Below are 13,269 nucleotides of genomic sequence, written 5' to 3' on the forward strand. Positions count from 1 at the left end.
GAAGGGGATCATTATTTTAGGATGGTATATTTATAAAGAGCTGATATCATTATTTTAGGAGGCTATATTTATAAAGAGATGATAATATATGTAATGAGGATAAATTATATTATTTGGTTTGAAAGGTTGATTAAATCTCAAGAATATGATTAATTTGAAAAAAAATTTTGTTATCAATATAAATTACAATTTTTATTTTTATTTTTTAAGTTTTCTAATAAATACAAATTATGAATACCAATTAAAATTAAAAAGATAAATACAATTATATTTATCTAAATTTTATATTCTAAAATAATAAATTACATATTATATATACTTATTATAATAGAAAATCCGAATACAATTATATTTATTTAAATTTTATGTTCCAAATATAGGTAATAACTTATAATGGATTGAAAGATTAATTTTGAATTTAAAATTAAACTATTAAATATTATATATAATAATCTAGATTGTGAATTATTTTTATTGTGATTTTCAATTTATCTTTTTTATTAGTTCATATAAACTATACGTAAGACAATATAGATATTGTTAAAATAACATCTTATATTACAAATCAATTAGATTCATATAAACCAGATTAATTTTGAATTTAAAATTAAACTATTAAATATTATATATAATAATCTAGATTGTGAATTATTTTTATTGTGATTTTCAATTTATCTTTTTTATTAGTTCATATAAACTATACGTAAGACAATATAGATATTGTTAAAATAACATCTTATATTACAAATCAATTAGATTCATATAAACCTAATTTTTTAAGTCGTAGCTTTTTAAATTTAATCTCAGAATGTAACATTTTATATTACAAACCCATTAGATCCCTATAAACTTAATCGCGTAATTCTTGAACTCATAATTTTTTAAATATACCTATGTTTTTTTTATAAAGACCCTTTTTAGATAATTTAGATAATTTTAAGATATTAGATTTTTAGGTGGATATATATATATAAAGTTTTTAGCAATTTAATTTAATTATTTACTAGATTCTGGATTTACTAATAAGTTAGAGCGATCAAAATTTTTTTCGCCTTAAAAATAATTTGTATCTCAATAAAAAATAAATAACTTTATAAAAAATATATATATATATATTATATTATTTAAAAAAAATATTACATTTTAAAATATTATATTCAAAATCTAGAGTCCAAAAAGACAATCGTAAATTGACTATCTTACCTTAATATTATCTTGCACCTTAATCACATTTGCATTGAATCTATAGTTTTAGTTAGTCGTTTAAGTGCTATAATATTTTATTTTCTTTAAATCCACATCCAGTAAATATTATATTTTTATTTTATTTCATTGGAGACTAGATATACTTATACATCACCTATACATTGGGCTATAGAATGCTTCTCTCTGAACAATAATTATTAGGTGAATAGTAGGATTTATCCTCCAAAAAACATTCTACAATATTCTTAGTAGTGTTTATAAATCAAAGTTGAGATTTATATTTAAAGTAGTTATGCCTTTTTTGACTTTTTAATTACACCAATTAATGAAAAATAATGGCATATGAACAAATGTCATGAGAAACAAGATATAATTTTTTGGGCACAAGGTATTAATGAGCCATGATATTATAACAAAACCTATTTATAAATTAAATACTTCTTCAATAAAATGAGAATGAATTTTTATGATTAAAAATTTTGTAATGGATTTATTTCTAAATACACATAAATTTAACTTATATTAATTTATTGATAACTTATATATTAATCTATTTATAATTAATAATATTAATGATAATTTAAAATAAAATTTAGTTTAGTTAGGTTTATGGTTTTTTTTTTAATTTTACCCATATGAGATGTATCCTAAACTATTTTTGATGCTGATATTTTAACTCAATAACCCCTCAAGCATCAACAATTATGAGGATTTGAATACCACACAAAATAAATCTCCATTTAACAACAAAGCAGATCTCCTAGACCAAACTTCTTCTCCGACTATCTTCAAAAAGATGAACACAATAGATCGCGAAGCGAAGACACCAATGTCCCAAGAACCAGAAGAGATGAAGGAAATGCAAGATAAAGGAAGCTGGAAAACCGTAGAGAAAAAGAAGAAAGTTGCAGCACCAATTTCGCCAAGAAAGACTAGGAGCCAGACAATTAAAAACTAAGACAATTATAGGTCTGATAGACCAATGTGGTCTCTTTGGACGTTAAGCACTATCATCATCATCAACAACAACAACATATGAAGGCTTGTTGATATTTTAACATATGAAGGCTGGTGGAATGATCACAAAGAGTCACGAATCTGTTATATTTAGCTCTATTTTCTTATTTATGCAAGAATTCAAAATATCTTTCCTCTCACCCATTGATATGTCCCCGCTAAATGAATTTACTGCAAAGACTCCTTAATGTTTATTGCTAAAAGTAAAAATTAGCACAAGCCTATTGGACATAATTTGTGTAATTAATAAGGAAATCTAGCCAAAGATCACTTTAAGTAAATAAAAATAAAAGCTCCAAATATTTTTTTATCTGGTGAAAAATCTCTATCCAGTGTCCTCTATATTAATTTGTGTAGTTAATAAGGAAATCTAGCCAAAGATCACTTCAAGTAAATAAAAATAAAATCTCCAAATAATTTTTTTATCTGGTGAAAAATCTCTATCCAGTTTCCTCTATATTAGTCTCGCCAAATAAGTTTAGCTTGGAAGAAATATAGAATGATATTAGTCTCAGCAAATAAGTTTAACCCGAAAGAAATCTAGGATGTGCCAACCACACCAAGAAACTAGGAGTTCTTATACAAATCGTGATTGTGTTTGATCTTGAAGAAGTTTAGTTTGGTCCAACCAGCTTGGGAGTTTTTAATCCAAGTGCGTGATACGTCCAATCTGGGATAGAATGACATAACGTCACTACTACATGTAGGGGGGTTTTAAGACAATATTTGAGTCAATTGTCTTAACTTAAGACAAAATGAAACTTGTGTATTGTCTTAAATATTGTCTCTAAGCGGGTGTCTCAAAATATAATGTCTCAAAAATTTGTCTCTATAAAGACAATATAGAACACATATTATTATTTTCTCTATAAAGACATTTTGATTTGTCTCTCTAGAGACAATTTCATTTGTGTCTCTTTAGAGACAATTACATTTTTGTCTTTTTAGAGACAATTCCATAATTCAAACTATTGTCACTCTAGAGACAATATAAAAAATTATTTAAAAAATAAATAAATGTCCATAATTCAAACTATTGTCTCTCTAGAGACAATAAAAAAATGATTTAAAAAAAATAAATGTCCATAATTCAAACTATTGTCTCTCTAGAGACAATATAAAAAAATATTTTAAAGAAAATAAATGTCCATAATTCAAACTATTGTCCCTCTACAGACAATATAAAAAGTTATTTAAAAAAAATAAATGTCCATAACTCAAACTATTGTCTCTCTAGAGACAATAAAAAAATTATTTAAAAAAAAAAAATGTCCATAATTCAAACTATTGTCTCTCTAGAGACAATATAAAAAATTATTTAAAAAAAATAAATGTCCATAATTCAAACTATTGTCTCTCTAGAGACAATGTAAAAAATTATTTAAAAAAAATAAATAAAATCATTTTGAATGTCTGTTGGTCATGCCTTCCATTATGTCTATCGATCCGAATAATTTTCTTAGCCTAAATAGAAGATTCTTCAACCACGCTTTTGTATTCTGCTCTATAACCACGAGGCCTCTTGTTTTGGCCCCATTGTAGGAGAATATCTCCTCGTTCTGCAACGCAATTCCTTGAGGGCTGGTTTTCTTAGCTAGTCTTTCTATCTTCACTCTTCTCGCAGAACAGTTCCGGAATGGAGTTTACGTATTCAAGAGCTTTCTGGTGGTTCCCGTTGTTGCTTGTCAATGACCCTCCTTTCGTCCTTATTTTCTTTCCTTCCAAAAGGGTACTAGGATGGATCCCATTTAAAATCCTTCCATTCTCGAGGTTTTCTTCCTTCTTGCATAGTTTCACTTGTGTCTTTTTTTCATTACTCATCGGCATAGAATCCGTGCTAGCCCCTTGATATCTGCACAGAGGAATCACGGGCGTAACATAAATTTTTGGCCACAGATTTAGTTTGCAGGTTGAACAGGACAAAATATATGCAACAGAGCTTCATTTTAGAACATATAGGCCACCTTCAATTAGAATCCAAAAGTAAATCTGGTGCACATATTCATCAGTTGTTGGAACTGCAATTGTCTTCAGCAGATAACTTGGCAGGGCTTAAAGACCACTAGAGTAAAGAGATTCTTTCCAAATTTGGGAAATCATCCTTGATAGATGAGAGTAAAATAAATCTTCGCTAGAAAGGAAACCTAAAAATTCTGAGGAGATAATAAATAAGATTTAATCAGATAGGAGAAAAACATTTCATTAAATCACTTAGCTCAAGAAATATACTAAGTATGGTTGGAATAAAGTGTCGCGGGAGAGACAGACAACTTTTAAGAAAAAGGAAGAAACACCTTTTTCTAAAAAAAAAGAAAGATATGCTAGGTGAGTGGGTTGGGAGATGAAAAAAATGCGGGATGCCACTAAGGAAAAATCTTCTAAGGAAGAAAATTTATAGAAATACTTTACTTTAGAATCAAGGGGAGAGGTTGTTGTTTATTTGCATATTTCAAGGGGTAAGCATATATTAGCTCGGGGGGAACTAGAGGATTCTATTCATGGCTGGGAGGAACTTGTATTTCCCATGTGTATTTCAAGTTTTCACATGGTTAGAATTTCTAATGAGTGTTTTATTTACAGGTTTTATATATGAATATTCTATTGAATTAAGTGAATGTATGAAATGGCATCAATATGATGAGAAGAAACAAAATAATCAGAGGGTGATGAATTATGTTGATTGTTAATTCCAATGTATTTGTAATAAGCAATGATAAGTGTGATAAAATTTGTTCAATTATAATACTCATGTTTGTACTATAGACAATGATATTTGTGAGGAATTGTAACATTAATCATCATATTTAAATCAAAAACTAATATGTTTTTTCATAATATGTTAGTGCTAAAAGGAGCAGCTAGATATAAATTCCTTGGCATATTGTCTAACTATATGTGTTATTTTTGTTTTGTAAACCTTACCTAACTTTTTGACTAGGGATAGTTAGAGCTAATACAATGATCGAAAGAAGAGGGTTATGAGGAGAGTAAATGGGTGTATCCATTAAGGATAGTGTGGTTATTAGGTGAGATAGAAGGTGTGGAATATTTAATTAGTTAAATTATTGTTCATATGGAGAAGCATTTTTACATCACCAAGGAGTGTGTAGAGGGGGGTTATAGTGTAAGTACTAGCCAGTTGATTTCGTTACATTACTATGTTTTGTACACCAATTAGTGTCTAATGAACTTGGTTACATATTTAGAAGCCAAGATAAACATTTACAGTAAGATTTTCATAAACTTATTTAACACTAGCATTGGATAGGAGCAATGAATGAGGAACATTATGCATGTATATAATAAAGGAAAAGAAAACAGTTCGGATTTTCCTAAATACTCGGTGCCATATCGAAACAGATTAGAATTTGACTCATAGAACTATTATATAAAGCACCGAGAATCAAAATTACAACTGGAGTTGAAATTATGTCTATCAAGTAGAAAGAATTTATCTAAGATCACTCTTTCACATTTCCGCAAAATATAATGGATATCTTATGAACTTGGAAGTCATGGGGGTTATATCAATCCTTCTTTTTTCATTCTAAAACATTTACACGACAAGATCAACGTACTTAGGGAGACACAATAGTTAACAATAAACAAATTCTGTTGGTTGGGATTGAAAGACCGATTTGAAACTCAAAATTATATAAGAAAGACATTTTTCCTTAGCGAGCTTTAGAAACACACAGACACTTTTACATTAACAGTAAATGGAAAAACAAAATTCATCATTCAGAGGAATTCATGGTAATATAGAAAATACAAATCAAATTCATTATCTAATAATCATATACATTACTGGAAATTCAAATTTACATATGAAATTTGATAGAGGAAGAACTCATAATTCAAATCATGTACAAGAATACACACTAGCTATAATTGTCCCATACAATTAAATATCTCTACAAAAAAAGCAATGAAGGCATTAATCCCTTTTGATAAATATATTTGTTAAGAAGACAATTAAGTACAAAGACTCATCGTCTTTTTGGAGCTAGCTGAATATATTGTTTTTAGAAAATAAATTAACAGCATAAAACCATTGTAAAGTTAAATCCTGTTCCAATTCCCTGGTAAGGGGAAACATTTGAACAGAGGGTCTTAACCCCTTAAATAAATACCAAATAAAAAAGGGAAAATATGATGCTCATGACTCAATCCGATATGAATAGGGTAGCCAGAGTATGAAGAATGTCATGAAAACTAACCTATTGAGTTGCAAGAACGAGTCAAAATTTTAGGAGATCCTTAGGTGTGGAAGGCGTAAATGAAATTGAGCTTCTACACATACCTGCAGGAAAGAACGCGAGAAAATAAATATGCCGAAAATGAAATGACATCCATAACTTCATCAAAAAAAGGACAATAGAGTAACAGAGGGTATTATACCTATTAGTTAAATCCATCATTATCTCTCATGCTATGTACCAAATAAAATAGAAAATTGTCAATAAGGAATTGCTGCTGGTGTAACTCAAAAATAAAAGAGTATTTTTACTTCCATAACCAAAAATTTAACATTGAATCCCACTTGAAGCGAGATAGACTAGGCACACTAAAGTTAGGGATCATTTGAATAAATTAGATAATGAAAATTCAATTTGATGTATAAACAAATACCTGATACTCTGGTAAAAATTCATTATACCAGCGTGAAAGAGGATGCCACCCTAATGTAGCATGAATTTTATCATCAACCCTTTTGAAATAACCATTATAGTACATCAAAACCGAAGTCAAAGTCTGACATAGTGAGTAGTTATACCTAGAAATCACAAAGGAGCGAAAGCTAGTTTGAAATCCTAGAGATGAGACGAATAGTTGGCAAAGTTAAGAAACCTAGAGTAGACTAGAACTGGAAACCATAAAATGAAATGTGTAAGACATAGTGATGGATATATATACAGAAAGGAGTATGTAAGCATATACAAATCATAGGGTAAGTAAATAAAATAAGGAACTAGTCTTCTAGAAAAATAAAATAGTGGAATCCTACTGAAAACATGTATAATGCTCCAGATACCCTGTTCTGAGAGCAAATATGCTCAATAAATAGGAAGGAGATCTTGTGTATAAGAAAAACAAAAGCATAACTTAACACAAGCTCATTCTTGGCAACAAGACTACAATTTCATAACCAAAACCAAAAGTCTAAAAATGAGGATTTGAACACTGTACTTGCATTCCCTGTTCAACAGGGGAAGTAGACGTGCCACCTCAATCTCTCGGATGAGCTCTTCGGAGGTGTGAAGGAGGCCTGCAGTAATGGAAAGGGGCTTCTTGACAAGAGCCGCTGCTGCCCTGTTTTTGCCCCCTGGTTGTATGCTGCCCACGCTCGAACTACGCTCCAAGCGACATCCACGCCCGTCTCGTCATCCGACTTGCAACCTCTCCATCCCGACGATTCGCAGGCGTGTGTGAACAGTTTGCAGAGCTCTCTGAAGACCCAGGGCATCAATATCCCTAGCCCTAGTTCTTCTTGCAATCCAATACTCTACTTCTGCAACGTAAGGCTGCACCATGTTAGCTCGCTTAGCTGTCCGAACATGTTCAATGTATCCACCCATGGGCACAATGCAGCCATGCCCCTCTCCGTAGTTCGCGCCCTGGAGAGCAACTACACTAGCCCGTCTCACCATGGATGCACTAACTGCCTCAGGGCACTCCAAAAGATCAATGGCAGTCCAGGCAAGAATGGGCATTACTTTGAGAGAACCAGCAGAATATACAACAAAGACTGTGAATTAATCGGGTTAACATGGTTACTAGAAAAGAACAAGACTACATATATTCCCACCATTTCTGCAGTGCTCAGGGCTCTCATATACACTGTTGGCTGCTAGAATTGTTTATTTATTAAACAGTCGAGTACCACATTAAATTGTCAACCCGGGAAAGTCCTTTTGCTCAAAGGTGACCTCGTACTGTATGCACTTAATTCTAAAAGTATTAAAGGTTGTAGTATAAACAAATATACTTTCTATCAAACCCTTACTCTGTGTTACAATAGTTATGATCTATTGCAGAAATGAAATGAAAACAATTAACTAAAGGTAACAAATCTGCAAAAAGAAATGATGGCTGTCTTGTAACAGAGGATCAGGACCCTATCCTCAGGGTAAGGATGTTCAGCACCTGCCCCTGTGACCAATTTTCCAATGCACACTGCAATTCCAAATCACCGGTGACACAGTCTTTTACATCGCCAATTGATTAAGAAAACAGAGTATCAGCAAAGGAAAAATATCAGAAGCAATGCTACACAGAAATCACACACACACACTCAACAAAAAAGAAATGGGTGAATCTTGTGAAGAAGGTGGGCCATGTCCCTCTCACAGGATTCCCCAGGACATAGATGCTAAGTAAAAATGCTCAGAATAATGCTTTATTCATCTGCCAAAATGTCAAGTTACAATAAGGATTCAGACTTGTTCTGTACTACAATACCCCTGTTACAACTTGTTCTTCCTTAATGTAGATGTCTCCTCTTTATAGAGGAGACATCTATTACAATAGATTGTCATTACTCATTTAGTTGACCCTTTTGTACAAAAATAGGAAATCAATTCCTGTTACAGCATGTTGTTACAACAGTGTGTAATTTTATCATCTTTGTTAATCGGATCCTTTTGCTGTTGCAAAGCTGGTAAACCTCAACCGTCTCTTTGAGATCCTCGTACTGTCCTTGGCTGTTCCACCATTGTTGCCGATTTGGTAAATCTCAACTGTTCCCGTGAAGTTCTCGTGCTGCTCCTGGTGTTCCAATATCTGCGACTGTGTTTTGCCAATTTTGGACAGTGGCTGATCATGCTGTGTCAGCATCTGCAACGTATAGTTTTGGCAACTTCAGACGGTTACTGCTCCTACTAGGAAATTGTTGTTCCAGATGTTTCAGCCATTGCAAAATGAGGTTTTACCCGCTTTAGTCAGTTGTTGTTTCTGGTATGGCAGCAACTGCACAGTTGCTGTTTCTGGTGTTCCAGCAACTGTGAATTATAATTCTGCAGACTTTAAATAGTTTCATCAATTGTCAGCGACTTAGTCAACTTCCAAAGATTAATTATAAAGATATCATGAATATGTGTTGAATAATTAAACATATAGCAATGAGGAGAGTTACTTCATACCTTTGGAATAATTAGGTCAAAATGTTATCAAGACTTTCAACTTATGGGCTAAAGAGGGTAACATAATGACAAAATACAAGGTCAAAAGTAGACAATATGGAGTCCTAACATCCCCCCCAACTGAAATGGTTGCATGTCCCCTTGCAACGTTTTATTCTGAATCAGAGTCGGAATACTGGGATGAAGAGTGTAATTTGCTGATACAGTAGCTAAAGAAGGTGTTATCCATCTTATTTCTGAACCCACAGACATTCTGTATTTGCTGCCATACTGCCACCTCCTCCTTTTTGGTCAGTTTATAATGAGCCTTATATTGCTGACCAGGTATTCACAAGAGCGGGAAATGAAAACAGTACCCAATCCACTTTTCAACACACTGTTCCATACATCTGACATAATGAGGTATGCGTGACATTGCTACTGGAAGATTGAGGGGATTGTAAGGATGATATTCCTGTCTCTCTTTCGGACAATGCTCCCAAAATAAATTGTTTGCTTTGATGGCCAGAGCTCCCTTTGTATTCATATAATGTTGGCAGTCCTGCAAGACTATTGTTTTTAGTTGCCTCATATGATCAAGCATCCCTGGTTTAGTCAGATTCTGTTGATGTTGTGCAATAAAGATGGTTGCATTTCGTGGTTCACTTCGAATCCAGAGGAGGCAGTTCTGCTCATTATGTGTTGCTGACATAAAATCATTTTTCTGGGTAAGTTGGTTGGCTAGGAAAGAGATGAAAGCTCTTATTTGGATATCACCGACGATAGGGAGTATATTCATCACTCTATCTTCAGGCATAGCCTCGTTGTGAAGATAGAGTTCACAGAGAAAATTTTGATCATTATTTGGTGCTTCTGTGAATGTTTCAATAAATTGATCAGGTCTAGCAACTTGATAAGGTCTTCCATCTCTGATTGCCTTTATTTGTAAGAACGCTAAGCATTCTCTCAGAAATGCTACATAGTTAAAAGAGGGTTTTCTTGTAGCCAGTACCCTCTAGGCCAAGTCAAATATATTGGACAACCTTTCTTTTAATTTCCTATTTTCTTTGCGTTGAGCTTGAAACTGTTCAAGTGCATCCCAATTTTTGTATACATAGCTGAACCAGATTGACTTTTGCTTTTGGAATGCTTTCCCTTGTGAAGGCTCATATTCTGTTCTCCATGTGTCCTTTAGTTCTTGAAAACTAGAGGTCTCAGTGTGAGCATTGCTGACACAGGGAGGTTCAGTTTGTGTAAAGGCATCAGTAAAGGATTTCTATTCTGTAATAGTTCGGGTAGGCCGGGGTGGTTTTATATCCTCCTCTACAATTCTTGAAGAACCTGTTGGTTCTTGTGTAGCAACAGGTTGTTCTATTTCTTCTTTTACCATTCTTAGAGAGCCTGCTAGTTCTTGTGTAACAGTAGGTTGTTCTGTTTTGGTTACAAAAGGGGGGGTCTGTGAGCTAGCTCCAGTCATTGGAACTTCGACTATCTTGTATCCCGCTTGAGTGTAAAGCTCACCACACTCACTGCACATATATTCATTGTATTGACTCTTTTCGGCTGCAGATGCTACCCGTGCTAAGGTGTGCAGATTGAATTCGTTTTGATAAGATTCCTTAACCATTATTATCTCCTGCTGATAATCCTTAATTTGAGACTTTAAAAACTCAATTTCTTCCTGCAGGGAGGCTAAGGTGGTCGGGGCTTGTGTGGCTGCAGATTCCAGTGGAGGCAGGGGTTGTTGTTCATTATCAATTTGATCATTGGCATCCCCAATAGGTGGTTCTTGTTTATCACCTTTTGGTTCAGTGGCTGGTTCTTGTGTATCAGCCACATGCAGGTCATTATCTTCTCGTTCCCCAACAGGTGGTTCTTGTGTAGCACCTGTTGGGTCAATGGCTGGTTCTTGTGTAATAGCCAATTGCCCAATATCATCTTGGGTGTCTATTTTGGATCTTTCGGCAACTGGTTCTTATGTAACAACTACCTCTTTTAAAGAAAATAATGTCACAAAACTGTCAATGCTCTACATTTCAGCAGCAGCGGGTGAGGGAGATGAATGCTAAGGGCTAGTTAGGATGTCGTATCTTAGGATGATGGGTGGGGAACTAGGGATAATGGTTTCAGTTGCTACAGACGATCATGTTCGTCGTCTTGGTAAGGAGACAAGAAAATCAGTGATTTTTCTCTTACCGCTACTTTCCTTTAAAATGGGAGAACTATCAGCAATAGCAACTTCTTTAAGTGAAGCCCTGGTTCTTCTTCTTTTTGGTGGGGTTACAATTTCCTGCTACTTTTTCCTTTTGCGAAAGATGATGGGGGTATTATCATCGGAATCATTGGTGGAAATATGGAGTATAGGGGTGGATGGTTGAGCTTCATTGGGGGATGGGGTCCTCTACAGGGGTGTTCCTGCTGCTGATTGTTGGGGAATTTCCTGGGGTATTTGCTGGGGAATTTCCTCTGCTTGCTGAGGAATTTCTTTTGCTTGCTGAGGAATTTCTTCTGCTTGTTGAGGAGGATTAATGAGGGGGGGTCGGTGGTTTAGAGAAAAGCCTCTATTTATCAGAAGTTGGGCTAAGCGATGGTGTTTCAGGGAAAGGAGTTAATGCTTTGCATTTACAGTATAACGTGACATATTTTTTAGACAACCCAATAGATAATAAGGCATATTTATTAACTGACCATGCCTCAAATGATTTAACAAAATGAAGTCATGTTGGTAAATTACCTGATAACGACCTTCGCATGTTAAATATTGCTTAACGAACTCCGCAACCTTTGGCCACGGTGGGGGCAGTGACCGAAGTGCGACCCCTCTGCCTTTGGCTTCGACATGTTTGCCTGGTAGGAGAAAGTCTTGTTGCGCATTCAGAATAAGATGTTTTCTACTAAACCAACGCGTACCATTGGTTGGTAACCCGGAGACTTGGGCTATGGCTTCTTCTGTCACTGGAATTTTCACTCCCTGGACAATGGAAAATCCTTCTCTTAAGTTGCATGCGAACTCCAGAACTTACTGTGAGTTAAAATTCGGTAGCCTTCTGAAATACTCTACCCATCCTGCTCGAAGAAAGATTTGATAGGCTTCCAGGTAGAGTTCCAGCAATGCTGTTGAACCAAGTTCATGCGTAATTAGATTTCCCCCCATAGTTGTTGGTTCAGACAAAATACACAGTGCAGAGCCGAGTAGCCGAGGTCGAGACAGAGTAAACCGTTGCAAATGAGGTTATGACACGGTAAGGTACAGTCGAGGTGACTTAGATACTACCGGGAGAATTAGGGGCAGTGGTGATTGACGTGTTATGTCATCATAACAATATTTTGGTAATCCCCCCAAATCTATGGCTGAATGATCTGATTGGTAGTACAATGATTTCAGTAGTCGTATCAATGTCTCCACATTAACTATAATTTAATATCCACACTTAAACATGCGTACCTTTATATTTACCTTTAGTTGTTGCACCATAAAGTCTTATCTTGTCTTTTGCTGGATCAATAATGATTAAAAAGGGTCTAAAATTATGAAAATACGGTCGGTCTTTATTATTGGCAGGAAGTAGTAATGGAGAAATGTAATTATCGGGGTGCATGGCTGGTTCCTTTGATGAAGAATGATATGTTCCATTAGAATAATGGTTCATTTTTTGGGAACACAAATGAGGAAGTTGGTACTCTTTAGTAAAAGAATGAAAAAGATTGGTGTTAAGCATTGGAATGTGGTGTTTCAGCAACAGGAAATGGTGTTGCAGCAACGGGAAGTGGTGTTGCAGCAACGGGAAAATGGTGTTGCAACGGAAAATGGTGTTGCAGCAACGGGAAGTGGTGTTGCAGCAACGGGGAAATGGTGTTGCAATGGAAAGTGGAGTTGCAGCAACGGGAAAATGGTGTTGCAACAACAGGAAGTGGTGAAAGAAAC

General features: G+C 34.4%; 1 pseudogene; it reads left to right on the forward strand.

The window, feature by feature from the left end:
- The first annotated feature begins 3,859 nt into the window (after nucleotides 1-3,859).
- LOC149183094 (putative GPI-anchored protein At4g28100 pseudogene) lies at nucleotides 3,860-8,078 on the forward strand (annotated as a pseudogene).
- Nucleotides 8,079-13,269: the final 5,191 nt, after the last annotated feature.

This window comes from Pinus tabuliformis, chromosome 3_2 (assembly GCF_031772625.1).
Source record: "Pinus tabuliformis cultivar Carrire ecotype Pingquan chromosome 3_2, CPIR1, whole genome shotgun sequence".
Taxonomy (NCBI): domain Eukaryota; kingdom Viridiplantae; phylum Streptophyta; class Pinopsida; order Pinales; family Pinaceae; genus Pinus; species Pinus tabuliformis.